The sequence below is a fragment of the Rattus norvegicus genome, chromosome 7, assembly GCF_021556685.1.
Source record: "Rattus norvegicus strain SHRSP/BbbUtx chromosome 7, alternate assembly SHRSP_T2T, whole genome shotgun sequence".
In the NCBI taxonomy this organism is placed as follows: Eukaryota; Metazoa; Chordata; class Mammalia; order Rodentia; family Muridae; genus Rattus; species Rattus norvegicus.
The window spans coordinates 135140876-135156675 of NC_141540.1; positions in this window are offsets into that span (position 1 = coordinate 135140876).

Consider the following 15800-nt stretch of genomic DNA (forward strand, 5'->3'; position numbering starts at 1 on the left):
AACAGAAATAGATCTGCACACTCCAACTGCCTCTCAGCCATTCTTTCATACACTGTCCTCTTTAGCCTGGTAAAACCAAAGTTCCAGAAACTTGTAATTTAGTGATTAGATTTATATGTTAAATTCTCAACACACAATTCATCCACACAATAAATTCACTGCCAGTGGATAAAGATATAAACCACCCACATAGACAAGATAAAATCGATCTAGTTCACCTAAATCTGAACCATTCTCCTCCATAGACTCTTGATCTCTTTCCTTCCTCCTCTCTCCCACCTTACAAAACCTTTGTCCCTTCCCCACTCTCTACTGTCCAATCATGACATCAACCTACATAAGTGACATAGTACCTAATATCTAGGATCCACTCACAATCTCCTTAGCTTCTTCAGAGGCCTGGTATACTTCTCCAGTCCCACCCTTAGTAGCTCCCTAAGCTGTGCTGGCTTAGTTCCACTGCTGCTGCTGCTGCTGCTTTTGTTAGTTGCTATGGTAATGGCATCTCCAAAATGCTACATCCAGACTGCAGTGCCCCAAATAGCCTTTTCTGGACTCTCTTCATGGATCCCAGCCCTGCATCGCAGTGCCAAGCCTCAGCTACTCTCCATGACCTCTTCTCATCTTCAAAACCAGCACCACCTGGGTGACTCTTATACTACAATGTTCAGCTGCCAACACCACATAGGACCTTGGCCATGTCTGGGACACAGCTTCTGTGTGCTAACTCTCAGGAAACACTGCCCAGAAGATTTCGCTTCAGCATTCAGCAACGCTGGTCTCTTCTTTTTTTTTTTTTTTTTTTTTGGTTCTTTTTTTCGGAGCTGGGGACCGAACCCAGGGCCTTGCGCTTCCTAGGTAAGCGCTCTACCACTGAGCTAAATCCGCAGCCCCCGCTGGTCTCTTCTTAATCATTACAAACTTCTCAGCTCCAGATGACAGCAACAATATCCCAGCAAAGTAAAGATTTTAGTTTGGCAGTTCTAGTATCTTGTTGATCACATCTGATTCCTTAGCCATAGCTAACCAGAAAAAAAATCTAAATTTGAAATAATAAATGGTCCCAATAGAGCCTGGAAATGCACCTCTTGAATAGAATTTGCAGAGTGCTCATAAATCTCCAAATGTGGACCAAGTTCAGATAGCGTTCTCTGAGAATAACACACAGAACTTTAAAGACCATAAAGATTAAAGGTTATTTCAGAGAACTCTTGTATCAAATAGATAGTGAAGAAAGAAACAGTGTAGCAGGAAGGGAGAGACCACCTCTGTGCAAACGCTGGTTGAGGGGGAAGTGCTGCATGGAGCTACATACAAAAGCATATCCCACAGGAGGACCTAACTGAGGACAGCCTGAGAGACCAAGGATTGCTAATGCAAATATTGTCAGCCAATCAGGAACTGCTATTTAGAATAGATACTTTCTTGGGACTAATGGAGGCATGGGTGGAGGGTATTAAAGGAGCTGGCGGCAGTGAGCAGACGGACTTTCTGCAGGAAGTCTGTTGCCAACTCCCAGTCCCCAAGACCAGGTAGGGGGTGGGGGAGCTGTCCAGGGCAGAGGCAACAAAACAAAAAGAAAGAAACAACCTAAGGAAAATCATCAGTAAAGGCAAACAACACACCAAGGTGGGACTATACGTATATTATGTGTAAAAATATTTAATCTTTTGGAGAGGCAATAAAAATTAATTCTATCAATAACTCAACTATTGGTTTGAGAAAAAAGAAATGAGAGTGAGGGGATAATATGCGCAGAACACAGCTGTAAGCTAAAGTTGTGTATCTAAATGGCTGTGGGAAAGTTTGCTGTCAGGGAAAATAAACTTAAAGTAAGGCCATGTGTGTGTCCCTGGTCTGCAACCATGTTCATGCTCATGGACCCTGCTGCCACTGAGGACCATATTGGTGTCCCTTGCCTGTACTGTCTGGAGACTGCGTTGATGTCCATGCCCTGTGCTGCTGCTGGACTATCATGGTAGCCGTGGCGTATACTCCAGCAGAGGGCCATGCTGGTGTCCCTGGGTAATGCCACCGGAGACTATGCTGAGGTCCTTGTCATGTGCTGATGCTGGAGGCCATGTGGATGTGCCCAGGGTCCGTGCTATGTGGAAGTCCATGATCTGTGCTCCAGCTGACCTTACATCAAGGGCAAGGAAGCCTCTTCTGCAGAGGAATCGATGACTACAGACTCAGTTAAGGAAGAGAGACATAGAAGGCTTCTGTGACAACCCTGGCCCCACCCCACTCCCAAAAAAGTGACAACTTAGACAGAAGTCATCAAAGACAATGCTTGGAAAAGGTGATAAGGATGCTGACGTGTAGCTCTCCACAATATACTGCTTTTGGTGGAGTGGGACTCAGTTTTCTTTAAGGGATTGGCCACTGGAAATTTAACCGTGCTCCAGTGACTCTATGGTAGCACAGATTGGACTTGACTTTCTGTGGGGAGGATCACAAGGTGGAGGGCAACCTGGGATGACAGGTAAGTGGATGAGTTTGGAGTGCACTATGTGAAATTAAAAAATAATCAATTAAAAACAGTATGTTTGAAGAAAAGGAAAGAATTCAGTATGTAATACCAGTGCTCGGAATGAGAACATTAATCCAATAAGCTAATCTAATAAGTTACACACACACACACACACACACACACACACACACACACACACACGAAATCATTTCTGTTTCTTTAGAGAACACATTGGGTCACAGTAAAACTAACTTCAGAACAATATGCTATTCAGAGAAGAAAATGTACAGGAGATATTATTTATAGTATATTTCTCCAACAAAGAGTTAGATCCAAAATATATTAGGGGGACAAAGTCTTCTCTAAATTAAAGACAGATAACCAAATCACAAAATAATGAAGGGACTTTAAAAGTTATTTCACGAATCGGGGTAGATGTAAAAATATCTTTTAAAAACTGTAAGATGTTTTGATGTTTTTCTCAATACCTTTGGCCATCAATGGAAATAAACACACAGTGAGCTCCCACCATGCACCATAGAACTAGCAAATTTCAAAGAACTTCAGACAGTGACAAGGATTTGGTGATGCTGAAACATCCAGGCATTGATGGGGACATGAAATGCTGTGACCCCATTGAAACTAGCAGTGTCTAAAAGCTGAGCATGCATTGTGTGTCTCAGGAATGCATCCAGAAGTTCAAGAAGAAATATCTGAAAGATTGTTCACAGCAGCACGCTGTGTGATGACCCAGACCTCCTATTACCCAGAAGCAATCAATAGTAAAGTGGGAAAGTGTTGCATGATGAAATGTGCACTGGAATGAGACTGCAAAAATCCATAGTTAATAGAAGGGTGAAACTGAATACAGTAACCTGCCCTGCAACAGACAGCCTACCAGAATGGGTTCACGGCGTGTGAGTTACATGTGCATCCAGGAGACACACTCAGCTGACAGAACCGCCTTGTGTAATTAGAAATCAGAGTAGTGGCTAATCCCTGAGGTGGGAGAAGTAGAAACTGGAACGAATGAATGAGTTCTTAACACACTGGTTACACTCTGTTCTCCATCTGGAGTCTACTGTACGGTAGGGGTGTTTGTGGAAGGTTCAACACCTGCATACTGTGCTCACTTTTCTGCATGTGTGTGCTTAATTCTGCAATCAATGTTAACTACTGTGTTTTGATATTATTAAAACTTTTTTTTACTATGTGGAAAACATTTAAAGGAGTCAGGTAATTAAATTCTAAACGCATCTTTTTAGGTAAATAATTATCCCAGACACAATCTAATTCAATAATTAGGTCATAACATCAGAATTTTTTTCAAGGCAAAAATATCAGAGAAATTTTGATAAAAATATTTTCCATGGCTACTTATTAACTACGTACCAAAATACTAGGCTGGATTTTTATTTAAAAATAAAAAGGACTGCTCTTGCAAAGGACCCAGGTTCAAATTCCCAAAACCCACACAACTACTCACGGCTGTGAGTCTAGTTCAAGAAGATTCCATACTCTCTTTTGGTCTCTGCAGACACTGGGCCTGCTTGTGACACACAGGCCTACCCACAGTTAAAACACCCCTACACACAAAACGAATGAATGAATAAATCTTTAGAAATGAAAAGACATAAATATACTTACTCCACGGACTAGCTGCGTGTTTAATGAGAAGAAATGAGTGCACGGTGTTTTGATGATGAGATGGCGGTTTCACAGCCAGTCAGTGTATCCACGGCAAGGTTGCTGCTCATTAAAAGAAAGAAAAAAATGAACAAAAAGGAAACCTAATAACTTCCCCTTGACGTTGAGGGCCTCATGAGCCATTCGTCGGTTTTGTTTTAAGCACCGTGGTGCTATGTGAAGATACAGTCCTGACCAGCGTAGCAATCATTTTCCAACGCGCTAAAAACGTCTTGACTATTAAGGCTCGTAACCTACCTGTTACACAGTGTTTTTTGTGGTACTGCATATCGATACCAGCACCCACTGCTTACTAGGCATGAGCTCTATAGAGAATTATCCCTGCCCCTCTCTAACTTTTTTACTTTGTGACAGATTCTCACCCATTTGCCCGGGTTGGTCTTCGCTTACCCTGTAGCTCAGGCCTGCTGTGAACCTGTGAACGTCGGCAGCCTCCTGAACAGCTGAGACCGCAGAACTGAGCTATGGAGTCCGGCTTTTTATACAAGCAGTATAGGGTTGGTCAGACGCAGAATCGTGACACAGCGAATTCCTACTGAACACATCAACTCATTTTTTCATACAGAGTGACGTTGATACTCTATAAGAAGAAAACTATATGATAACTAGTGACACACATACCTTGGCTCTAACCAACAACTCTCTACTTGAATTTAAAGCCTGTGCAACAAGGGAAGAACCATGCCTGGTCCTGGAAACCTAGCCAACTCCCCAGGGCTGATGAAGTCGTGGAACTTGGAGAAGAACCTATAACCACCACTGTACTAACCCAGGATAAAGCCTAACTACACTCTAAACATTTGTCCTCATACCACAGGTAAGTATACTCCTCAGCCCTCACCAAGAAAACGTCTCTTTGTAACAGAGAGAGGCCATTACAGAAAACCACAACCGATCAGAATTCAGAGTTATTGAGCACAATCCCACGGGATATGTCTACAGCCCAACTCCCACATCTAAGACTCAGGAATCAGTGGGGGTTGGGGGGAGAAAGGTGTTAAGTGCCCTCATCCTAAGGGGAAGCTCCACTCGTGATGTCTTGTGAATATAGCTGTCGAAATACGAATGAACAAGACAGCACCAATGAACACGCTAATGTATATAAGAAGAAAGGTCAGGAGTTCTGAAGGCCTCAACCCTACACAAAGGACTACAGGCAACTAAAGAATAATGAGAGCAGGAGAAACTCTTCCCCAGGGGGGAGGAGCACACCAAATGGTCAGCCCTGAAATCAAATGCATCCAGGTAGCATATACACAATGATGTTATATTTATGTATTTAAGGTTTAAGGATGTTCTCTCTCTCTCTCTCTCTCTCTCTCTCTCTCTCTCTCTCTCTCTCTCTCTGTCTGTCTCCTAGTGTTGATGCAGGTGAGGGTAGGCACAAGATAAGGTAAGGCCTTTGATTGGACAGTGAAAAAGAAGGGCAGGCACAGAGTTTTTGAGAGGTGGGAGAAATAGGAAAAGAACCAAGATAGAGAAAGAGAAGGATGACCCAGATCTGTGTGACTTTAAACTGCCACAGGTAGATATGAATATCTTACAAGGGATGGATTGTTACAGGACAAGCTGTCCTATCTAGGTGTCCTATCAATATCAATTGGCTCTGAGTTTTTTTTGTGTGGACATTTTGTGCGGTGAGAATTTACTGATATAAATCTGATTGATAAATTACAAGCTTCTAGAGTTTTGCTTTTACCGGGTTACTAGGTATTGTGACTGAGCAGGGTCAGCAGCAAGAGAGCTGTGAGATAGGCGGTCGTTGCATGGGGCTGGCGTGGCAGCAACCACCAAGGGAACTTAGTGAGTCGGGTGGAGACCTTTCAAGAGCTCTGGGCCAGAGAGTCTGCCCAGATGAGAACACCCTGCTGCCTTGTGGCCCATTGGTGCCAGCTTTAATATGGGATGGTGCATCCTTTTTTATTATATCCTGCCTTGTGTGTGTGTGTGTGTGTGTGTGTGTGTGTGTGTGTGTAATAAGGATTAAAGAAAAAAGGATGCCATGAATTTGAAAGAGATGGAAATGAGAGGATTCAGTGAGAGAAAAGGGAAGGAAAATGGTGTCATATTACAATTTGGAAGAGCAAACCCCCTTATAAGAAAATACCTTTTTCTACACAATGCACAATATTTCTATTTAATTATTCTTTCTACTAGAATTTTGAAACCATAATGAACCGATGGGCCCTCTGAAGTTTAATATTGGAGGTCGAATATTCTCAAAAGCAAATTTTCCATGGTTTGTGCTCAAAATTAATATGGATAAAATATTTTCTTCTATTTTCAGTATAAGTTGTATATGCTACAGTTTAATGCGTTAAAGACAATGTTTAGCAATCTGTCAGAGACTTGAAACATCGAAAGAACAATTACTTCTAAAATGTATTTTAAATGTTATACTAAGACAAAGAGATAGATAGATAGATAGATAATAGATAGATAGATAGATAGATAGATAGATAGATTTCATTTAGAAAAAGAATAATAACTTTATATTAAGGACTTGGTAAGTATGAATGGAATACTGTGCACCATAGGTGAGTTTTGCTATTTTTATTTTGTTTCTTGGTTTGGTTTGGTTTGGTTTGGAGACAATGATAAAGCAGAGAACAGAGGAGGCAGCATTGGAGTGCTCACAGTGACAAGACTAAATGCCAGATGAAGAGAAATAAAACCAGGATAAAATTAAATAAACACAGAACCTGTAGCAAGCCAATGATGAGAAAGGAGAGCATCATCCTGATCAAAGAAGAAAATGCTGCTCTCCCAACCCCACTTTCATAGAACCTGGGGCTGCAATGGGAGGAGCTAAAGTTGCAGCTCTGTTTTAACTGGGAGAGTGCCTGGAAATCCACCAGGCTACCGCAAGGATGGCTGAATGGTTTACATATAAGATTAGTAGCATGTTTTCCAGGAGCCAAGAAAATGGCTGTGCTCAGGAGAACACGACACCAGGCAAAAGCTCATGTAAGCCTCTTCATTCCGATATAAATCAGATTTCCCAAAGGCTACTACAACTTGCTGGATATGAATTCGTTAGACTGATGTTCAAGCTGCTGACACTTAAAAGTAAGATGGAGGAAATACCTTTTCCAGAATCTGGGTTTGTTTCTCATACCTGTGGAATGAGAAGCCTGAACTGGATAACTTCTAATTTTACACATCTGTACCAGTCAGTTTTCTGTTGACCAAAAACAAATTATAGACGAAAGGGCTTGTTTTCAACCCACTGTTCCAGATGAATCCACTTCTGAGGTGGTGGAGAAGGCATGGCTTGAGGCTATAAATTATCAAAACCTACCTCCATTAATGTACTTGGCTATTCCTTGTAAAAGTTCCACAACCTCCCCAAACAGTGCGACCAACTGAGGGCCAAGTGTTCAAATACCCAAACCTATTGGAAATATGTCTCAAACAAATCACCACCACATCTAACATTTTATTATTCTAATTTTACTATTTTAAATAAAATACAAAACACACAAAGTTGACAGGAAATAAAAATACCATAGGCTAAAGATTGCTGGTGGGGTTGCAAACTGATACAACATTGCATTTTGGAAATCAATCTAGAGGTTCCTCAGAAAGCTGGAAATAGATCTACCTGAGGACCCAACTTTACCATCCTTGGGCATATATCCAAAAGATGCCCCACAATGCCACAGGGCCATGTGCTCCACTATGGTTATAGTGGCCTCATCTGTGATAACCAGAAGCTGGAAACAAGCCAGATGTCCCACAACGGGAGAATGGATACAGAAATGTGGTTCATTTACACAATGGAATACTACTCAGCTACTAAGAATGAGGACATCTTGAGTTTTGCAGGCAAATGGATGGAACTAGAAAATGTCATCCTGAGGGAGGTAACTCAGACCCAAAAGGGCATGCATGGTATTTACTCAGTGATAAGAGGATATTAGCCAAAAAAAATGTACAGAATACCCAGGATACAATCCATAGAACTCAAGGTTAACAAGCTGAAGGACCCAAGTAAGGATGCTTCAATCCCAGTAGGGAGGGAGAAGAAAGCAATCATGGATTGGGGTCAAGAGAGAGGGAAGGTACTGGGTGGGAGAGGGAAGGGGAGAGGGCAGAGGAACATGATCAGTTATTGGGGGAAAACAAGAGTGAAGCCCTGAGGGTCAGCAGAATGAATGGAAACAGGCAACCTCAGGAAGTAGGAGATAGAGGACCCTCTAGAGTGTACCAGAGACCTGGGAGGTGGGAGATTCTCAGGACTCAAAGGGAGAGACCTTATATGAAATTCCCAACATTGGGGAGAGGGAACTTATAGAGCCCACATTCAGTAGAAAGACAGGGCATCAAGTAGAGGGATGGGGTTACTATCCCTTAGTCAAAAACTCTGACACAGAATTGTTTCTATCTAAAGGAACTGCAGGGACAAAGAATGGAGAAGAGACTGAGGGAAAGACAGTCCAGTGACTGGCCTAACTTGAGGTCCATCTTAAGGGGAGGCTTCAAGGCCTGACACTATTACTGATGCTATGGTACAGACAGGAGCCTAGCATGCCTGTCCTCCGAGAGAGCCAACCAGCATCTGACAGAGACAGAAGCAGATTCTTACACTCAAGCAATGGACTGAAATTGGAGATCCCTGTGGTTGAATTAGGGGAAAGCTAGAAGAAGCTGAGAAAGAAGGCGATCTCCTAGGAAGACCAGCAGTCTCAACAAACCTGGACCCCTGAGATCTCTCAGACACTGAACAGCCAACCAGGCAGCGTACACCAGCTGATATGAGGCTCCCAACACATACACAGCAGAGGACTGTCTGGTCGGCCCTCAGTGGGAGAAGATGCACCTAACCCTGAAAAGACTAGAGGCCACAGGGAGTGGGGAGGCTTAGTGGGGTGGGGGAATTCTCTTGGAAACAGGAGGGAGAACGAATGGGGAACTGAGGGAGGGTGGACTGGGAGGGGGCGACTGCTAGACTGTAAAAAAATAAAAACTAAGAAAGTGAATATTGAAAATATTAGTAGAACTTCAAGTAGTTAAATGTTCAGTAGCTTCTAAAGAAAAAGAAATTATTTCTCAATATAATGTAATCAAAAAATCAGAACCTATAACAAGAATCTCAGAAGGCTTTCTTTGTTATTAAGAGAAGACAGGAAAAAAATAGATGTGGTTTTTGGCTTGGAGATATACCCTGTCCTTAATAGAAAAAAAATAAGTAAAAGTTTCTTCCTTCTGTGACAACAGAAAATCTGGCACTGTGTTTCTGCATTCACAGGATTTCTGTGAATCAAATTAACAACATGTAATAGAGAAAATCGTGTACTACGTAAGTAATTTTGAAGTATTTTGTTAGCCTGGAATTCATCCACGGTGACTTCTTTTGTTCCCATACACAACAAACATGCAGAAAGAATTACTTATTCGTGATTTTAAAAACTGAAATGGGAAAGAAGCCGCAGATCCTCTATGCTCACATCTCCCACAAAATGAAACCGTGGATATAATTTATATACGGGTTTGAGCTTTTCACAAAAAGACAGTTGCTTGAGATGGGATACAGTCTGACCCGTCAGACTGAATGGCTCACTCCTGGATGCTGTCCTGGAGGGGACAGTTTTTAAATGTGACCCAAAATTATGCACAAAGTAATTAAGAAGGACAGGAGCGAGCAACAGGAGCGAGTATAAGTGGGCGATCAAACAAAGCGAGAAGAGAGAAGTACGCCTTGGATTCCACAGAAGGTGGAGACCGTGGCAGAGCCGGAGGGTCAGCGGCGATCTCGGAAGAGCCTTTGGGGTGGAACCAAAGGGCGGTGGATGTGGCGACTGCCAGCGCAGACAGTGCTCTCAAGGGCTTAATTATAAGGACAAAGCTGGTCCGGCATATGGTTCTGTCTCATAAACTTTGTAAATGAAAATGTTTTAGGCCCGTCTAAAAGCCGATAGAAGAGAACCCCTCATTGCGACTGCAAGCTGAAGCGACAAGCAATAAAGGGATAGAGGTGCATCCAGGGAGGTGGGAACTGGCAGGCCCAGGGAAGAAAGAGAAATTCCCCGTGGGGTAAGCAGATTGGCAGATTGCTGATGGGAAAATAAATACGTGGAAGCTATGAAGACAGTACAGGCATTCGTTCCCCTCCAAATGAGAACTGGGGATCTTTAAAAGGGGAACAAGAATACCCTTGGCAGGGAATAGGGAGGCAAAGTTTAAAACGGAGGCAGAAGGAACACCCATTCAGAGCCTGCCCCACATGTGGCCCATACATGTACAGCCATCCAATTAGACAAGATGGATGAAGCAAAGAAGTGCAGGCGGACAGGAACCGGATGTGCAGGCCGACAGGAACCGGATGTAGATCTCTCCTGAGAGACACAGCCAGAATACAGCAAATACATAGGCGAATGCCAGCAGCAAACTGCTGAACTGAGAACGGGACCCCCGTTGAAGGAATCAGAGAAAGAACTGGAAGAGCTTGAAGGGGCTTGAGACCCCATATGAACAACAATGCCAAGCAACCAGAGCTTCCAGGAACTAAGCTACTACCCAAAGACTATACATGGACTGACCCTGGACTCTGACCTCATAGATAGCAATGAATATCCTAGTAAGAGCACCAGTGGAAGGGGAAGCCCTTGGTCCTTCCAAGACTGAACCCCCAGTGAACGTGATTGTCGTGGGGAGGGCGATAATGGAGGGAGGATGGAGAGGGAAACACCCATATAAAAGGGGAGGGGGAGGGGTTAGGGGGATGTTGGCCCAGAAACTGGGAAGGAGAATAACAATCGAAATGTAAATAAATACTCAAGTTAATAAAGATTAAAAAAAAAAGAAAGAAAGAAAACTGGGGAGCACCGGATGAGCCACCAAACCCATTTGGGTTCCTTCAAAGGAACGGCACACTTAAAATGTTAATAGATGAGAGTTTGTGTTTAGTGTCTTTACCAGGACAAGGAACACAGGAAGAAAGCCCTCCCCAGGTAGTAACAGCGTGTGACTCCAGATGGCTACCAAGGTGAGAGGAATTAGTCTGTAAGGTCCTGAAGGAAGGGGTGGTCAGGGATGGAGCCATCATAAATGAGGATAAGTCGATGCTCAAGTGACAGTCAACATCACGGTGGTCATGATAGCTCCACTGATCTGTACATTTTAAGGTTTGGGAAATCATAAACACATCTGAAATGTGTGCAGCAGATGTCTCCTACCTCTCAATGGAATATTTGGAGTTTAAAGATAAAAGGGCGAAGGTGTAGCTCAAAGGTAGAGAGGTTAAGAGGCTCAAAGCCTTGTGTTTAGTCTCCAATATAGAAAAAATAAAATAAAAGGAAATCAGTAAATTAAAGTTATCTAAGACGAAGCCACGTGATGAAAATTGATATACCGGAGGGTATGACATACCTGCTGGCTATTCTGGAAGGACAAGTCATACCCTTTACAGACTATTGATAAGGATATAAAATGTGTGGACGCCATAAAAGCAGCACCCTCCCCTCCAAATTCGAACAGGGAAGCACCAGGTGATCCCTCAAGCCAATTTGGGAGCAAACATTCAAAGGAATAGCAATGCTGTTAAAAGGTGAGAGCTCGGGCTTAGTGTATTTACCACAGTAAAGAGTAAAGGAAGGGGTTGAGGATTTAGCTCAGTGGTAGAGCACTTGCCTAGCAAACGCAAGGCCCTGGGTTCGGTCCCCAGCTCCAAAAAATAGAAAAAAAAAGAAAGAGTAAAGGAAGAAACCCAGATGGTTCAAGTATACGACGGCATGTCTTTTATCGCCCTGTAAGACTGACCTGAATACACAAATTCTGGTTTCCAAAGACTCCTCGGGTTTCAGGATAATATCACAGTAAACTTTTTCTTGAAGTCAGAGAACACACGCGGCTGCTGTTGTATTCCGAGGCCCTAACAAAGTTAGACACACCGAGGGTGAAGGAGACTCAATGTTTACTGAAATCTGCACAAAGCTGGTAGGTCCTTTAATTCATCGCGACAGTGACATATCAAGTACTTGTGCTTTTACCACACCAGTGTAACGCAAAGGTCAAGTAGATTAGCCTTGACAAACTGCGTGTGAAAAGGAACAACTGTCCCTTAAACTTGTCACCTTTTCCCCCCCTAAAGAATTTTACAAAAGCAACAGATACTTTCGCTAAACAGAGATCTTTGCATTTAATTAGCACAGGGCCCCGCTGATCTCGGAAATAAGCAGAAACAAAAAGTCCAAAGCCACCACTGACGGCATCATACAAACCAGGCCAAGCAAAGTGTGAGTTCCGATAATAACTGACATTCAGAGGGGGGTTGTTATATATCAGGGTTGAACACTCAGATGAAATACAGTTACCTTCACCATGATCCCTTAAGCCTGGTACTACTGGTGGGTCTCAAATGGTTTAATCTCACGATTTCAAGAGAAATAAGTGATGTCGTTAACACGAGTCCAGTTCTCTCTGCACCATGGTCTTAATGACAGTGTTCTTGCCCAGAGCAACTCTTCCCTTTGAGAAATGCAGAAGTGTAGCCCAGAGACTAAAACTAGCTGCTTATGTTCAGGAGTCTTGCTGGCTATGAAGGATGAACTGAACTTGGCTCTCTTCGCCCCGGGACAGCAATTCTTATCCATTCTTGAAAAGTCATAGATCCTGATAAAATGATTCTTAGTGTTTTAAACTTTACACTAAAGTCCGTCCATAGGCAGAACTCACCCTGAGTCAAGTGACTTCATCCATATTTCATCTTGGGATACTTTTGGATGTCCCCGCCAGCGGGGACCCAGTTATTCAGGGTCCCGAAGGGGCGCTACCCTTGGGCCTAAATGGGGGGCGAGAGAAGAAGGAGACCAAGCAAGATTCTGTTGTCAAGGTCTCGTTTATTGAGAGAAATGTACAGCATTTAAAGCTCTGAGGCAGGAATAGAAGCAGGAACTGAAGCTTAGGGTGGGGGAGTTTGGGAAATGCCCAAGGATATAAGGTGAATCACTACACTGCAAGATATCCTCCTATAACAAAGAGGCAACAGTCTTCCGGGGACATGTTCTTTGAAAAGGTCGAACCCTTCTCAGGAATCTGCTCAGGGACATCCGGTGTTTTGCTCAGGCTGAAACATCCTGTGATTGCTCCCAGGGTCTTCCTGGGAGAGGCTTTAGTTCAACAATCTCATGTCCGTATGGCAGTCATTTCAAGGTTAAACCTCTGTGGCCATGCAGCCCAGAGTCAAGTAGCCACCTTGAGCTAAGCAGTCACAAAGCGGCTAGGCCCAAATCCAATATGGCTCACTACATTTGGATATGAGGACACATGGCATAGTGTAAGTCGGATGACCATAGGGACTCATTCGCCCCTCATTTCCTAGGTTATGTGGCTGATCAGAAGTTAATTCAAGAATGAAGTGTGAGTCTCCTTTACAGAGTCTAAGGAATCTCTACGTTGGAGACAAGACAGTGAGTCTAGTTTGTGGCTCTCCCCTGCAGCCATCCAGAGGGTCTAGAGGTGGTCTAAGGTTGTGAGTGCCTTCAGTTGCTAAGTGACATGAGGAGAAAGCTTGACGATGGGTGTGGTCATCATTCACCTCTGAAGTTTAATGGGACTAAAGTCTCTGAGTTAAACTGGGACAGGTGAACAAAATTAGACCCAACCAGATTAACCCCTGCCTGAAGAGGGAAGGGGACCTAGAAAAAGAATCTCTTTGCGGTTCACGTACAAGCCAAACGCTCGAAATCTGAAGGTTTCCTGAAAGGTGGGAGAGCATCACTCAAGGCAAGGAAAGGTGCAGTGTGCAGTCACCGTGAGAAAGCCTACCTCAGTGAAGGTGTGGTGTCTAAGCACAGGCTCTAGAGATACCCAGGCAGCCAGCGTCTAGAAGCAGCATCCCAGAGCTGTCCTTTGTCTCCACAATACCCAGAATCCCTTTCTGACCAACGCCTTTTGAAATCTGTCTATACGAACCCACTCTTCTCATGCCTCCATCAGTTTCCTAGCTGGTGTCCTCAGCCATGTAGGATTTGATCTGACATTCTCTCTGGTGTTACTATCATATAAAACATCTCTCTCCCTTGCTGGGACGCTCCCAACTAAGACCAAACTCTCAGTTTTCCTTGGGTGGGCTTCAGTGATCTCTTTCTGTATTTCACCTTCCAACATACTTTTAATAATAGACTCTGAATGAAGAGGGAACAATTGAAAGGACCTGTAAGACAACATTTTTGCCTTCCAAATTCTGTGGCCACATGTTTTATCTGCCCAGATGGTTCGTGGATGTCACAACTCTCTATCTTGCATCAGCCCCTCCATCTTGAACCTTTTCTTCAAAGCTAAGCTCAAATATCATTCCTACTCGGAAGGAGGTTACCTGGCTCCCCAGTTGGAATCAGTTAGCCCTTTTTTTTTATTTCTTTTTTGTATCCTTTGGGTTTTGATCTTCTTTCGTTCTGTTTCTTATTAGAGTCATGTAGCAAAGATACAAGACAAAGCCTAAAATGTGAATCTTCTAACTATTTTTAGCTGGGCGGGGGGTTGGTGGTGGAAGGGTCTCGTTGCGTGCAAACTCGAGGTGCCTTTTGAAAGATGTAAGTGGAGACAGGTCTTGGGTGCGATCTTAGTGGTGAGCCTGGAGGCATTAGTGCTCTGCCCTGGGACAGTAGCCAAAGGGTGTCGTTGATGGAACCAGAGAGGCCAAAAGTTGAGCTCATAGGTTCCCCACAAGGGTTCAAATGGCTCCGGGGAAGAATTTCCAGAAACCAAGCTTAATAAAAGTTGTAGCATCTGTAGGTCATGGCAAGGAATGCCCTTTGAAAGTTGTTATCAACTTGGAGAGATAGCATATGAGTGTTGCAATTCCAGATACTTTGTAAAAGTATGCTTTCAGTGGTTCCCTCCCTCAGGCTTTTCTGTTGAAGCCTTTGTCCTCAATAGGTGGCAGAGTTGAGAGAAAACAGATGGCACTACTGAGCAGTAACAGAGCCATTGGGAGGCACAGCCTAGTGGTAAGAAGTTAGATTATTGGGGTACATACCATTGAAGGGAGATGCTGGGACCCTGGCCCCTCCTGTCTCTTTCTCTGTTTCCCAACTGCCAAGCACTTCCAGCCTGGTGTTTTGCTTCCACAGGCCCAAGAGCAATGGGAGCCAAGAGACTGTGGACTGACCCTCTGAAGTTAGGAGTCCATAGCAACATTTTTCTTTGTATAATTGAATATTTTCAATTTTGTCACAACAATGGGAAGCCAAGATCCTATCTATAATAGACGCATCGTATTTTTCTTTAAGGAAAAAAAAAACCCTCATATTCTTTAAACAGCACATCTACCAATTCTCACTTTCCCAAGATAGCCTTACTTTTACTGCAACAGGCATATGTGTAGTAACTTACCCAGCGTGCCCCTCTTCTCTGCCTCTCATAAATGCATTGCTCTTCTTTCAAGCAATCCCCCTGTCTCAGTCATTTGATGATTAGACTGCAGAGCCGTAGCTTTGCAGCTGCTGTGAGTGTCATGGCCAGGATCAGCACAGGACTCCCCCATGGTTACTCACATCTCTTCAGAGGAGATGCTTATCAAGCAGGAAAGAGAGCCTCTGTTTTCTCTCAGAGCCGTCCTGTCTATCACCTCGAAAGTTTTGGAGAAGACAGGGAAGGCTAGAAAAGAGAAGTTGAA